General features: G+C 45.5%; 1 protein-coding gene across 1 annotated transcript in view; it reads right to left on the bottom strand.

Moving 5' to 3' along the window:
• The window catches only part of LOC135537051 (bromodomain-containing protein 4-like), a 78,930-nt gene extending 68,013 nt beyond the window's left edge, over nt 1–10,917 (bottom strand). Inside the window, 1 exon segment of the mRNA XM_064963265.1 lies at nt 10,860–10,917. The gene's annotated coding sequence lies outside the window, so the exon portion shown is untranslated.
• Between the last annotated feature and the right edge of the window lie 2,691 nt (nt 10,918–13,608).

Genomic DNA, 13,608 nt, shown 5'->3' with positions numbered 1-13,608 from the left:
ACAGAACGCCTCTCCCTCTCTCAGACAGAACGCCTCTCCCTCTCTCAGACAGAATGCCTCTCCCTCTCTCAGACAGAACGCCTCTCCCTCTCTCAGACAGAACGCCTCTCCCTCTCTCAGACAGAATGCCTCTCCTCTCTCAGACAGAATGCCTCTCTCAGACAGAATGCCTCTCCCTCTCTCAGACAGAACGCCTCTCCCTCTCTCTCAGACAGAACGCCTCTCCCTCTCTCAGACAGAATGCCTCTCCCTCTCTCAGACAGAATGCCTCTCCCTCTCTCAGACAGAATGCCTCTCTCAGACAGAATGCCTCTCCCTGTCTCAGACAGAATGCCTCTCCCTCTCTCAGACAGAACGCCTCTCCCTCTCTCAGACAGAACGCCTCTCCCTCTCTCAGACAGAACGCCTCTCCCTCTCTCAGACAGAACGCCTCTCCCTCTCTCAGACAGAACGCCTCTCCCTCTCTCAGACAGAACGCCTCTCCCTCTCTCAGACAGAATGCCTCTCTCAGACAGAATGCCTCTCCCTCTCTCAGACAGAATGCCTCTCTCAGACAGAATGCCTCTCCCTCTCTCAGACAGAATGCCTCTCCCTCTCTCAGACAGAATGCCTCTCCCTCTCTCAGACAGAATGCCTCTCCCTCTCTCAGACAGAATGCCTCTCTCAGACAGAATGCCTCTCCCTCTCTCAGACAGAATGCCTCTCCCTCTCTCAGACAGAATGCCTCTCCCTCTCTCAGACAGAATGCCTCTCCTCTCTCAGACAGAATGCCTCTCCCTCTCTCAGACAGAATGCCTCTCCCTCTCTCAGACAGAATGCCTCTCCCTCTCTCAGACAGAATGCCTCTCCCTCTCTCAGACAGAATGCCTCTCCCTCTCTCAGACAGAATGCCTCTCTCAGACAGAATGCCTCTCCCTCTCTCAGACAGAACGCCTCTCCCTCTCTCAGACAGAACGCCTCTCCCTCTCTCAGACAGAATGCCTCTCCCTGGCTCAGACAGAACGCCTCTCCCTGGCTCAGACAGAATGCCTCTCCCTCTCTCAGACAGAATGCCTCTCCCTCTCTCAGACAGAATGCCTCTCTCAGACAGAATGCCTCTCCCTCTCTCAGACAGAATGCCTCTCCCTCTCTCAGACAGAACGCCTCTCCCTGGCTCAGACAGAATGCCTCTCCCTCTCTCAGACAGAATGCCTCTCCCTCTCTCAGACAGAATGCCTCTCCCTCTCTCAGACAGAATGCCTCTCCCTCTCTCAGACAGAACGCCTCTCCCTCTCTCAGACAGAATGCCTCTCCCTCTCTCAGACAGAATGCCTCTCCCTCTCTGACAGAATGCCTCTCCCTCTCTCAGACAGAATGCCTCTCCCTCTCTCAGACAGAATGCCTCTCCCTCTCTGACAGAATGCCTCTCCCTCTCTGACAGAATGCCTCTCCCTCTCTCTGACAGAATGCCTCTCCCTCTCTCAGACAGAATGCCTCTCCCTCTCTGACAGAATGCCTCTCCCTCTCTCAGACAGAATGCCTCTCCCTCTCTCAGACAGAATGCCTCTCCCTCTCTCAGACAGAATGCCTCTCCCTCTCTGACAGAATGCCTCTCCTCTCTCAGACAGAATGCCTCCCTCTCTCAGACAGAATGCCTCTCCCTCTCTCAGACAGAATGCCTCTCCCTCTCTCAGACAGAATGCCTCTCCCTCTCTGACAGAATGCCTCTCCCTCTCTCAGACAGAATGCCTCTCCCTCTCTCAGACAGAATGCCTCTCCCTCTCTCAGACAGAATGCCTCTCCCTCTCTCAGACAGAATGCCTCTCTCTCTCTCAGACAGAATGCCTCTCTCAGACAGAACGCCTCTCCCTCTCTCAGACAGAATGCCTCTCCCTCTCTCAGACAGAATGCCTCTCCCTCTCTCAGACAGAATGCCTCTCCCTCTCTCAGACAGAATGCCTCTCTCAGACAGAACGCCTCTCCCTCTCTCAGACAGAATGCCTCTCCCTCTCTCAGACAGAATGCCTCTCCCTCTCTCAGACAGAATGCCTCTCCCTGGCTCAGACAGAATGCCTCTCCCTCTCTCAGACAGAATGCCTCTCCCTCTCTCAGACAGAATGCCTCTCCCTCTCTCAGACAGAATGCCTCTCCCTGTCTCAGACAGAATGCCTCTCCCTCTCTCAGACAGAATGCCTCTCCCTCTCTCAGACAGAATGCCTCTCCCTCTCTCAGACAGAATGCCTCTCCCTCTCTCAGACAGAATGCCTCTCCCTCTCTCAGACAGAACGCCTCTCCCTCTCTCAGACAGAATGCCTCTATCAGACAGAATGCCTCTCCCTCTCTCAGACAGAATGCCTCTCCCTCTCTCAGACAGAATGCCTCTCCCTGGCTCAGACAGAATGCCTCTCCCTGGCTCAGACAGAACGCCTCTCCCTGGCTCAGACAGAACGCCTCTCCCTCTCTCAGACAGAATGCCTCTCCCTCTCTCAGACAGAACGCCTCTCCCTGGCTCAGACAGAATGCCTCTCCCTCTCTCAGACAGAATGCCTCTCCCTCTCTCAGACAGAATGCCTCTCCCTCTCTCAGACAGAATGCCTCTCCCTCTCTCAGACAGAATGCCTCTCCTCTCTCAGACAGAATGCCTCTCCCTCTCTCAGACAGAATGCCTCTCCCTCTCTCAGACAGAATGCCTCTCCCCTCTCTCAGACAGAACGCCTCTCCCTCTCTCAGACAGAACGCCTCTCCCTCTCTCAGACAGAATGCCTCTCCCTCTCTCAGACAGAACGCCTCTCCCTCTCTCAGACAGAACGCCTCTCCCTCTCTCAGACAGAATGCCTCTCCCTCTCTCAGACAGAATGCCTCTCCCTCTCTCAGACAGAATGCCTCTCCCTCTCTCAGACAGAATGCCTCTCCCTCTCTGACAGAATGCCTCTCCCTCTCTCAGACAGAATGCCTCTCCCTCTCTCTGACAGAATGCCTCTCCCTCTCTCAGACAGAATGCCTCTCCCTCTCTGACAGAATGCCTCTCCCTCTCTCTGACAGAATGCCTCTCCCTCTCTCAGACAGAATGCCTCTCCCTCTCTCAGACAGAATGCCTCTCCCTCTCTGACAGAATGCCTCTCCCTCTCTCAGACAGAATGCCTCTCCCTCTCTCAGACAGAATGCCTCTCCCTCTCTCAGACAGAATGCCTCTCCCTCTCTCAGACAGAACGCCTCTCACTCTCTCAGACAGAACGCCTCTCCCTCTCTCAGACAGAACGCCTCTCCCTCTCTCAGACAGAACGCCTCTCCCTCTCTCAGACAGAACGCCTCTCCCTCTCTCAGACAGAATGCCTCTCCCTCTCTCAGACAGAATGCCTCTCCCTCTCTCAGACAGAATGCCTCTCCCTCTCTCAGACAGAATGCCTCTCCCTCTCTCAGACAGAATGCCTCTCCCTCTCTCAGACAGAATGCCTCTCCCTCTCTCAGACAGAATGCCTCTCCCTGTCTCAGACAGAATGCCTCTCCCTGTCTCAGACAGAATGCCTCTCCCTGTCTCAGACAGAATGCCTCTCCCTGTCTCAGACAGAATGCCTCTCCCTGTCTCAGACAGAATGCCTCTCCCTGTCTCAGACAGAATGCCTCTCCCTGTCTCAGACAGAATGCCTCTCCCTCTCTCAGACAGAATGCCTCTCCCTCTCTCAGACAGAACGCCTCTCCCTCTCTCAGACAGAATGCCTCTCTCAGACAGAATGCCTCTCCCTGTCTCAGACAGAATGCCTCTCCCTCTCTCAGACAGAATGCCTCTCCCTCTCTCAGACAGAACGCCTCTCCCTCTCTCAGACAGAATGCCTCTCCCTCTCTCAGACAGAACGCCTCTCCCTCTCTCAGACAGAATGCCTCTCCCTCTCTCAGACAGAATGCCTCTCCCTCTCTCAGACAGAATGCCTCTCCCTCTCTCAGACAGAATGCCTCTCCCAGACAGAATGCCTCTCCCTCTCTCAGACAGAATGCCTCTCCCAGACAGAACGCCTCTCCCTCTCTCAGACAGAACGCCTCTCCCTCTCTCAGACAGAACGCCTGTCTCTTTCTGGTTGGTCATACTTTAAAGCGCCACACCCCCTTCCACCCATCCCTCCGTTTTCTCGCCCACTCGCTCCACCCCCCTTAACCCAGCACTAGCCTGAGGCAGCTTGCTCAAACACAGATGCCGACACACACAAGTACACACACTCAGGCATGCACAAAAACACACACCATGTAGAGGAAGCAAACCGATGATGATGGACTTTTCCATTCAATAGACAACAAAAAATTGGGGCGACAGATAGTGGTTAGTGTGTTGGGGCAGTAACCAAAAGGTTGCTGGATCGAATCCCCGAGTTGACATGGTAAAAATCTCTCATTCTGCCCCTGAACAAGGCAGTTAACCCACTGTTCCCCGGTAGGCCGTCATTGTAAATAAGTATTTGTTCTTAACTGGCTTGTCTACTTAAATGAAGACTAAAAATAGAACCAAAACCCCAACATAACACAATACATCCTCATTTCAGGGAAGTCCTTTTGAGGTAGATATCTAGTTTACTAACTAATCCAATAAGACTATCTAATGATGATGTGTAGTAGTAGTTGAATTTTTAACACTCCTACCAACAGGGCTGGAAATGGCCAAGAACCTCAAGATACAATATTGTCACGATATGATTTATACTGAGATTCTCAGGACACTCAGGATTCTATACGTATTGTGATTCTATACATATAGTGATTCTATATGTATTGTGATTCTCAGGATTCTATATGTATTGTGATTCTATACATATTGTGATTCTCAGGATTCTATACATATTGTGATTCTCAGGATTCTATACGTATCGTGATTCTCAGGATTCTATACGTATTGTGATTCTCAGGATTCTATACGTATCGTGATTCTCAGGATTCTATACGTATTGTGATTCTCAGGATTCTATACGTATTGTGATTCTCAGGATTCTATACGTATTGTGATTCTCAGGATTCTACACGTATTGTGATTCTCAGGATTCTATACATATTGTGATTCTCAGGATTCTATACATATTGTGATTCTCAGGATTCTATACGTATTGTGATTCTCAGGATTCTACACGTATTGTGATTCTCAGGATTCTACACGTATTGTGATTCTCAGGATTCTATACGTATTGTGATTCTCAGGATTCTATACGTATCGTGATTCTCAGGATTCTATACGTATTGTGATTCTCAGGATTCTACACGTATTGTGATTCTCAGGATTCTACACGTATTGTGATTCTCAGGATTCTACACGTATCGTGATTCTCAGGATTCTACACGTATTGTGATTCTCAGGATTCTACACGTATTGTGATTCTCAGGATTCTATATGTATCGTGATTCTCAGGATTCTATACGTATCGTGATTCTCAGGATTCGATACGTATTGTGATTCTCAGGATTCTATACGTATTGTGATTCTCAGGATTCTACACGTATTGTGATTCTCAGGATTCTATACGTATTGTGATTCTCAGGATTCTATACGTATTGTGATTCTCAGGATTCTACACGTATTGTGATTCTCAGGATTCTATATGTATAGTGATTCTCAGGATTCTATACGTATCGTGATTTTCAGGATTCTATACGTATCGTGATTCTCAGGATTCTATACGTATCGTGATTCTCAGGATTCTATATGTATTGTGATTCTCAGGATTCTATATGTATTGTGATTCTCAGGATTCTATATGTATTGTGATTCTCAGGATTCTATACGTATCGTGATTCTCAGGATTCTATACGTATCGTGATTCTCAGGATTCTACACGTATCGTGATTCTCAGGATTCTACACGTATTGTGATTCTCAGGATTCTACACGTATTGTGATTCTCAGGATTCTATACGTATTGTGATTCTCAGGATTCTACACGTATTGTGATTCTCAGGATTCGATACGTATTGTGATTCTCAGGATTCTATATGTATTGTGATTCAACACTGGGATTTTATTGCGATTCGATGTTCCAAACATATTGCTCACCATACTGATGCTGCAGAGAGACAAGAGAGAGATATGAGAAAACAAGTGTTGATCAGTCATGGAAATAAAAGTGCTGAAAACAAATTGACTCCCAACATAAAAAGAAGATGAAGAACAAAGCTATGAAGAAAAAAATACTGGAGTTTTGGTGCAGGCACAGCCAACTAGCGTAAAAAATAATATTAGGATACTGTCAAAACTTTAGGATTTATTAAAAAAAATATGTAACTGCATCAACCCCCCCCCCCATCTAATGATTATGTGTAGTAGTCGTTTACTCATTAGCCTGACATAAATACACCTACCAACCTTTAAGACAGGTTTGAATCCAGAGCCCACTCAGAGGGGTTTGGTTCAAATACAGAAGACACATTTTTTTGGAATGCATTTAGTTGTGCAACTGACGAGGTCTCCCCCTTTCCCCAATGATGATGTTTAGTCCCAGTAGGTTGTCAATTAGTCTAGAACACACACACACACACAGGCTGCTAGCTTACAGCTGGACTTACATGTTTGTCTGTTGTGGTGCAGGCTTGGTCTAGTCCAGAGGGAGTGTCATCTCTCAGAATGGAGAGGAAGAGTAGTGACCTGGAGGGGGGCAGGAGAGAGTGGCTAGACTTCCTTTGGTTTGTTGGTTGACAAGAGGGGGTAGAGGGGGTCTGAGAGAGAGCGAGCGAGCGAGATAGAGAGAAATGTAGAAGGACAAGCAATCACAACACTGGTGGAGAGAGAGAGACAAACAGAGAGACCGACCAGTCTTCGATTGTTTAGTTGGTTGGTTGACGAGGGGTCTGAGAGAGAGAAAGAGAGAGAGAGATGTAGAAGGACAAGGAATCACAACACTGGTGGAGAGAGAAACAGAGACCAACCAGTCTTCGGTTGGTTGACGAGGGGAGTAGAGGGGGTCTGAGAGAGAGCTGTAGAAAGACAAGGAATCACAACACTGGTGAGGGGGTGGGGGGGGGGAGAATGGTTGAAGTGTGACTGTACGTCAGCCGTGTGTGTGGTGTGTCTAGAAGGCGTAGTGTACGGTGCATTTTGGAAAGTATTCAGACCCCTTGTCTTTTCCACATTTTGTTACAGCCTTATTCTAAAATGTATTTAAAAAATGTCCTCTGCAATCTACACACAATACCTCATAATGACAGAAGCAAACAGGTTTTTAGACAATTTGTATAAAATAAAAACAATTACAGAAATACCACATAAGTAGTCAAACCCTTCGCTATGAGACTCGAAATTGAGCTCAGGTTTCCATTGTGTGGTAAATTCCATCCTGTGGTAAATTCAACTCAGAGACAGATTATGTCGAGGCACAGATCTGGGGAAGGGTACCAAAACATTCTGCAGCATTGACAGTCCCCAAGAAGTGGCCTCCATCATTCCTAAAATGTAAGAAGTTTGGAACCACCAAGACTCTCCCTAGAGCTGGCCGCCTGGCCAAACTGAGCAATCGGGGAGAAGGGCCGATGGTCACTAACAGAGCTCCTGAGATCCTCTGTGGAGATGGGAGAACCTTCTAGAAGGACAACCATCTCTGCAGCATCCTACCAGTCAGGCATTTATGGTAGAGTGGCCAGATAGAAGCTACTCCTCAATAAAATGCTCATGACAGCCCGCTTGGAGTTTGCCAAAAGACACCCAAAGAACTCTCAGGCCATTAGAAACAAAATTCTCTGGTCTGATGAAACCAAGATTGAACTCTTTGGCCTGAATGCCAAGCATCACGTCTTGAGGAAACCTGGCACCATCCCTACGGTGAAGCATGGCGGTGGCAGCATCATGCTGTTGGGATGTTTTTCAGCGGCAGGGACTGGGAGACTAGTCAGGATTGTGGGAAAGATGAATGGAGCAAAGTACAGAGAGATCCTTGATGAAAACCTGCTCCAGGGCGCTCAGAACCTCAGACTGGGGCGAACGACCCTAAGCAGACAGCCAAGACAGCGCAGGAGTGACTTTGGGACACGTCTTGAGTGACGTGAGTGACCCAGCCAGAGCCCAGACTTGAACCCGATCAAACATCTCTGGAGAAAAAATAAATGTGCAGTGACGCTCCCCATCCAACCTGACAGAGCTTGAGAATATCTGCAGAGAAGAATGTGAGAAACTCCCCAAATACAGGTGTGCCAAGCTTGTAGCGTCATACCAAGAAGATTCAAGACTGTAATCGCTGCCAAAGGAGCTTCAACAAAGTACTGAGTAAAGGGTCTGAATAATGTGATATTTGAGTTGTTTTTTTAATCAATTTGCTAACATTTCTAAAAAAAAACTGTTTTTTCTTTGTCATTATGGGGTATTGTGATGTCATTATGAGGTATTGTGATGTAATTATGAGGTATTGTGATGTCATTATGAGGTAGTGTGTGTAGATTGACGAGGAGAAAAAAAATATTTAATCAATTTTCGAAAAAGGCTGTAACGTAACAACGTGGAAAAAGTCAAGGGGTCTGAATACTTTCTGACTGCACTGTATGTTTGCATAGACAAAGACAACAATATGCAGAGCGTCTGTCTGTTGTGATGAAACCGTGAAAACAAGTAGTCATGTCTCCATGTGACTGACAATCATTGTAAATGAGAGCCTTTGTCTAAGTCTCTGCCCACAGCAGAGAGAGAGAGAGGGGTGAAGCAGGGGAGTCAAACTCATTCCATGGAGAGCCGAGTGTCTGCTGGGTTACGTTTTTCCCTTTCAATTAAGACCAAAACAACCAGGTGAGGGAGAGTTCCTTACTAATCAGTGACCTTAATTCATCAATCAAGTACAAGGGAGGAGCAAAAACCCACAGACATTCGGCCCTCCGTGGAATGACTGACACCTGTGGGGTAAAGCATGATGTTTTACTGCTTATGTTATTGGAGGAAAACACACACACACACACACACACACACAATTGACAATGACAAACCCAACACTGTCAAAACATTGGAACCCAATCTCACAGCAAGTGGGTCATTTTAGCTACGCACATTTCTCCAGAACATATAGGCCTCTACCCTCAAATAACATTAACTTTAAAGAGTTTTAACTAGCTAGATAACCAATAGTCTGATTAATCAGGCTGTAATACGATGAATTGGTAAAAACAGCCTAAGACATGTGTGTGAAAAATCATTTTGATATTGAATAAAATTACATTTAAACTTACTCTACTGGTTGTCTGTGCAGTTGACCTGCTGCCCGAAATTTGAGACAAAATATCCACAGGAAATGACTGTTTAACTGACTTTTTAGGTTCAGTATATGGTTGGTATTACGGTAAAGGTAGTTTTATATTGGTTACGTTGGTAAAAATGTGTTTTACATTGGATATTCATTTCTCTTGTCAATAGCTACTGAACCAAGCATGCCATGACAATGAAAATTGAAGGCTATATTCTGAGTCAAGGTAGGATGGAGAACAATGCATGCCTTTGTTTTATTTTTTGGAATATCTAAATCTGAATATCCAATATAAAACTAACTTAAACCCGGTACCTAAGGGCTCTCTAATAAGTTGTGTAAACAATACTTTCCTGTGGATATTTTGTCTCAAATTTCAAGCAGCAGAAGGACAAACCGCACAGACAACAGGTAGAGTTTAAATGCAATTTCATAGAACATTTTGTCTTTCACACAAATGTCTAAGGCTGTCTAGCTATACCAATTAATTGTGTATTACAGCCTGATTTATCAGACTAGATAATGAAGTGAGAAAAATGATCAGGCAAAGTCAAAACACCCTGAATATAAGGTCCCAAACCAACGAGTAAATATAGAAAATGGTGCTTCTTGTCACATATGGCAGTCTTTTATTCAAATAAAACTATTTCTAGAGATGCAATATGCATAGCAGATGATTAGGTTGAGTTGTCGAGGGCAGTGGTTCCCCAACTGGAGGGGTCGCCACAGGTTATTTATTGATTTTAGGAACTCAGTCCAGCTTTAAACTTACTCTTGAAAATTGTAATCTCTAAATTGGGTAGTACATCATCAGTTCCTCTTGTCTTGTTAGTCATTACAGACCTTAGGAGAACTATTTATAACTTGTCAGAAATGTCCAGATCAAGTAGCTCATGTCAGCTAACGTTTTTTTTTAAATATAGATTTTTTTAGCCCATAGATAGTATTTTTTTGTCACTCAAATATCACATGAATACACATTAGATGGCAGAATGGCAAGAAATGTGCTTTACAACTGCAAAAAAAATATTTGCATGCCATGACAACATGTGTAGAATTGCAGGAAATAAAATTAAAACCTGCAAAAGTTTGGGACCCCTGGTCTAGAGATACAACAGCTAGTCATGATCGCTGTCAGCATTTTTCTGACAGCTCCGTACGTAAACACCCTTTCAGAATACAACTTGGACTGTGACGTTATTCTAGAAAAAAAACCTACGTCGTATTTCACGTGCTTTCAGCGCCACGGAGCGTAAAATACGCCCCAAACCAGGCGTAACTTCTGTCAAGAATACGGCCTACGGGGCTACAAACAAACAACCTAGCTAGCTACTAACGTTAGCCTGCTACCGTCCCCCAACTACCGTGCGCAATGACAACAGGGAGCGCCCATGCCCCTGAAAAACACCGTTAATGTACCACCAAGGAGCATAGAGAACGAAAACACAAGATGTGCACTAAACTGCAAATCAGGTAACGTAAATAGGGAGAATCATCATTTTCCCGTGCGCCCGCACCGGCGACAGGCCTGTGATAAGACAGTCCATGCCCCACTAGGCACCTCGCGCACTGACACCAACCGAAATACTGCACCGAGTGTGGTTCTGAGTGTTTTATCGGATTCCTGAGATTGAATGCCTTCGTTTACCCTACCGGTGTCGGTAGAGCGACACACCAAAACACGTTTATTTACCTTTTTCTGTCGGTTGTCAGCGCGCGCAGGTCTTCCTCACCCCTGAATCCAGAACAAACAGCCCCGTTCGACGTCAGTGACGTCAGACGTAGGGGAACGTCAGGACGTAATTCGGAGGAATGTCACCTCTCCACGAACGAATCCCCTCTGTCTCCCGGAACATGCAATACCTTCAAACACTGAAAATTATTATTGACAAATTCCCAATATACACTGGTCTGCATAAATGGCCATACATAGCATCACAATTAATTGCCCTATTATCGCGTAACCACACACGGTCAATGGACTGGGTAATTTATTGTAATAGATATTGTAACAATTGCATAATTTCACCTTCTATAAATCACATAATCTTATAAACTATAGGTTCTTAATACTCTTATTATAAACTCATGTTATGGTAAATTCTACCTTGAAGAAACGCAATTAATTCCACCTATAGTGGAGTGAGCCCTCCACCTAGTGGTCAATTAATCACAAGTATGGTAGTATCAGAGAGGAAAAGGCGAAGTGAGAGGTTTACTCCGCCCGAAATGTATACACGAAAATAATGCCACGAAGTGAGAAATGTTTGTTTGGAGGTCAATTAGTGCCGAATTTGGTCAACAAAACATGTCATTGCTCATTTGCTACGTGAGGCTTATTTGATAAAATAGAAGTTTGTTAATGGTTAAATTGTTCATGAATGTACTGATATGGACGCACATGGCAAAACATTTTTATTGGAGTTGTGCCTGTTGTCATAGCGATAGAAGACTCATGGATATAAACCGTTTTAGCGTTGCCATTGAGGGCTTCCACCATTTTAAAGTAGCCAACTGGGTGGTGATTCCTATGAATTGGGAGCAGTCCGCTAATGAAGAACAAAAAAATAACTACTTCATAATGGAGATAGCCTCAATGGCGCTGCTCATACCCTCACAGACACTATAATGACACAGATACAATAATGAATCTGCTATCTATCTCTATGGACTGTTGTTCACACATGTATCTGCCCTGACATTGGCTAAGAGGGTTGGGCCAGCAACCAAAATGTCCCTGGTTCAAATCCCAGAGCCGGCAAGGTGGAAAAATCAGCCGTTCTGCCATTGAGCAAGACGGTTAACCCCCAACAACAACTACTCCCAGGACGTGGATGTCGATTAAGGCAAGTCCCCACACATCTCTGATTCAGAGGGGTTGGGTTAAATGCGGAAGACACATTTCGGGTGAATGCATTCAGTTGTGCAATTGACAAGGTATCCCACTTTCCCTTCCCACCTGATCTTGACTTCTCCCACCTGTCTTCCATCTTTAAAACCATCACTCAAATATCTTGTCAATATAATAGACAATCTTTGGTCGTATCAATCCTCTGTGTTCAGGTCTTTCAGATCAAAATTATAGGGACAGGCGGTGTCTGATCCTACACTGAACAAAAATAGAAACGCAACATGTCAATTGTTGGTCCTATGTTTCCTGGGCTGAAATAAAAGATCCCAGAAATGTACCATAAGCACAAAAAGCTTAAATCTCTCAAGTTTTGTGCACAAATTTGTTTAGATCTCTGTTAGTGAGCATTTCTCCTTTGCCAAGATAATCCATCCACCTGACAGGTGTCACATATCAAGAAGCTGATTAAACAGCATGATCATTACACCGGTGTACCTTGTGCTGGGGACAATAAAAGGCCACTCTAAATGTGCCGTTTTGTGATAACACCACACATTTCAGTTGAAGGCATTCAGTTGTACAACTGATTTAAGTATCTCCCTTTTTTAATGTCAAAGTTGTAAACAGAGCACCCCATGGTGGAAGTGGGGTTATGGTATGGGCTGGCATAGGCTATGGACAACGAACACAATTGCATTTTATCGATGGAAATTTGAATGCAGATTCCGTGCTGAGATCCTGTGGTCCATTGTCGTGGCATTCATCCGCTGCATCACCTCATGTTTCAGTATAATGCAAGGCTCGTGTCGCAAGAATCTGCAGTTCCCGGAAGCTGAAAATGTTCAAGTTCTTCCGTGGCCTGCATACTCAGACAAGTCACCCATTTATTTTTTATTTTACCTTTATTTTACTAGGCAAGTCAGTTAAGAACAAATTCTTATTTTCAATGACGGCCTAGGAACAGTGGGTTAACTGCCTGTTCAGAGGCAGAACGACAGATTTGTACCTTGTCAGCTCGGGGATTCGAACTTGCAACCTTTCGGTTACTAGTCCAACGCTCTAACCACTAGGCTCCCCTGCCGTCCCATTGAGCACGTTTGGGATGCTCTGGATCGACGTGTGCAACAGCGTGTTCCAGTTCCCGCCAATATCCAGCAACTTCGCACAACCATTGTAAAGGAGTGGGACAACACTCCTCAGGCCACAATCAACAGCCTGATCACCTCTATGTGAAGGAGATGTGTTGCGCTGCATGAGGCAAATGGAGGTCACGCCAGATACGGACTGGTTTTCTGATCTACTCCCTAACCTTTCTTTTAAGGTATCTGTGACCAACAGATGCATATCTATTCCCAGTCATGTGAAATTCATTCCGCCCTCATCTATGGATTTATTTAAATTCACTGATGCAGCCCACTTGTTCCTTCCTTTTAGTTGATTCGTGGTCGTCACAGTCAACAAGATTGTATTATGCAGAATGCAGTGTTACATTAAGACGAGACCTTAAAGTAGCAGAAATAACAAAGCCTGCTGTTTCAGTAAAAAGCCAAGGGATGGGACTGCAGAAATATAACCACTCAAATTCATAGAG

Source organism: Oncorhynchus masou, unplaced genomic scaffold (assembly GCF_036934945.1).
Source record: "Oncorhynchus masou masou isolate Uvic2021 unplaced genomic scaffold, UVic_Omas_1.1 unplaced_scaffold_704, whole genome shotgun sequence".
Taxonomy (NCBI): domain Eukaryota; kingdom Metazoa; phylum Chordata; class Actinopteri; order Salmoniformes; family Salmonidae; genus Oncorhynchus; species Oncorhynchus masou.
This window is presented reverse-complemented; position numbering and strand designations above follow the sequence as displayed.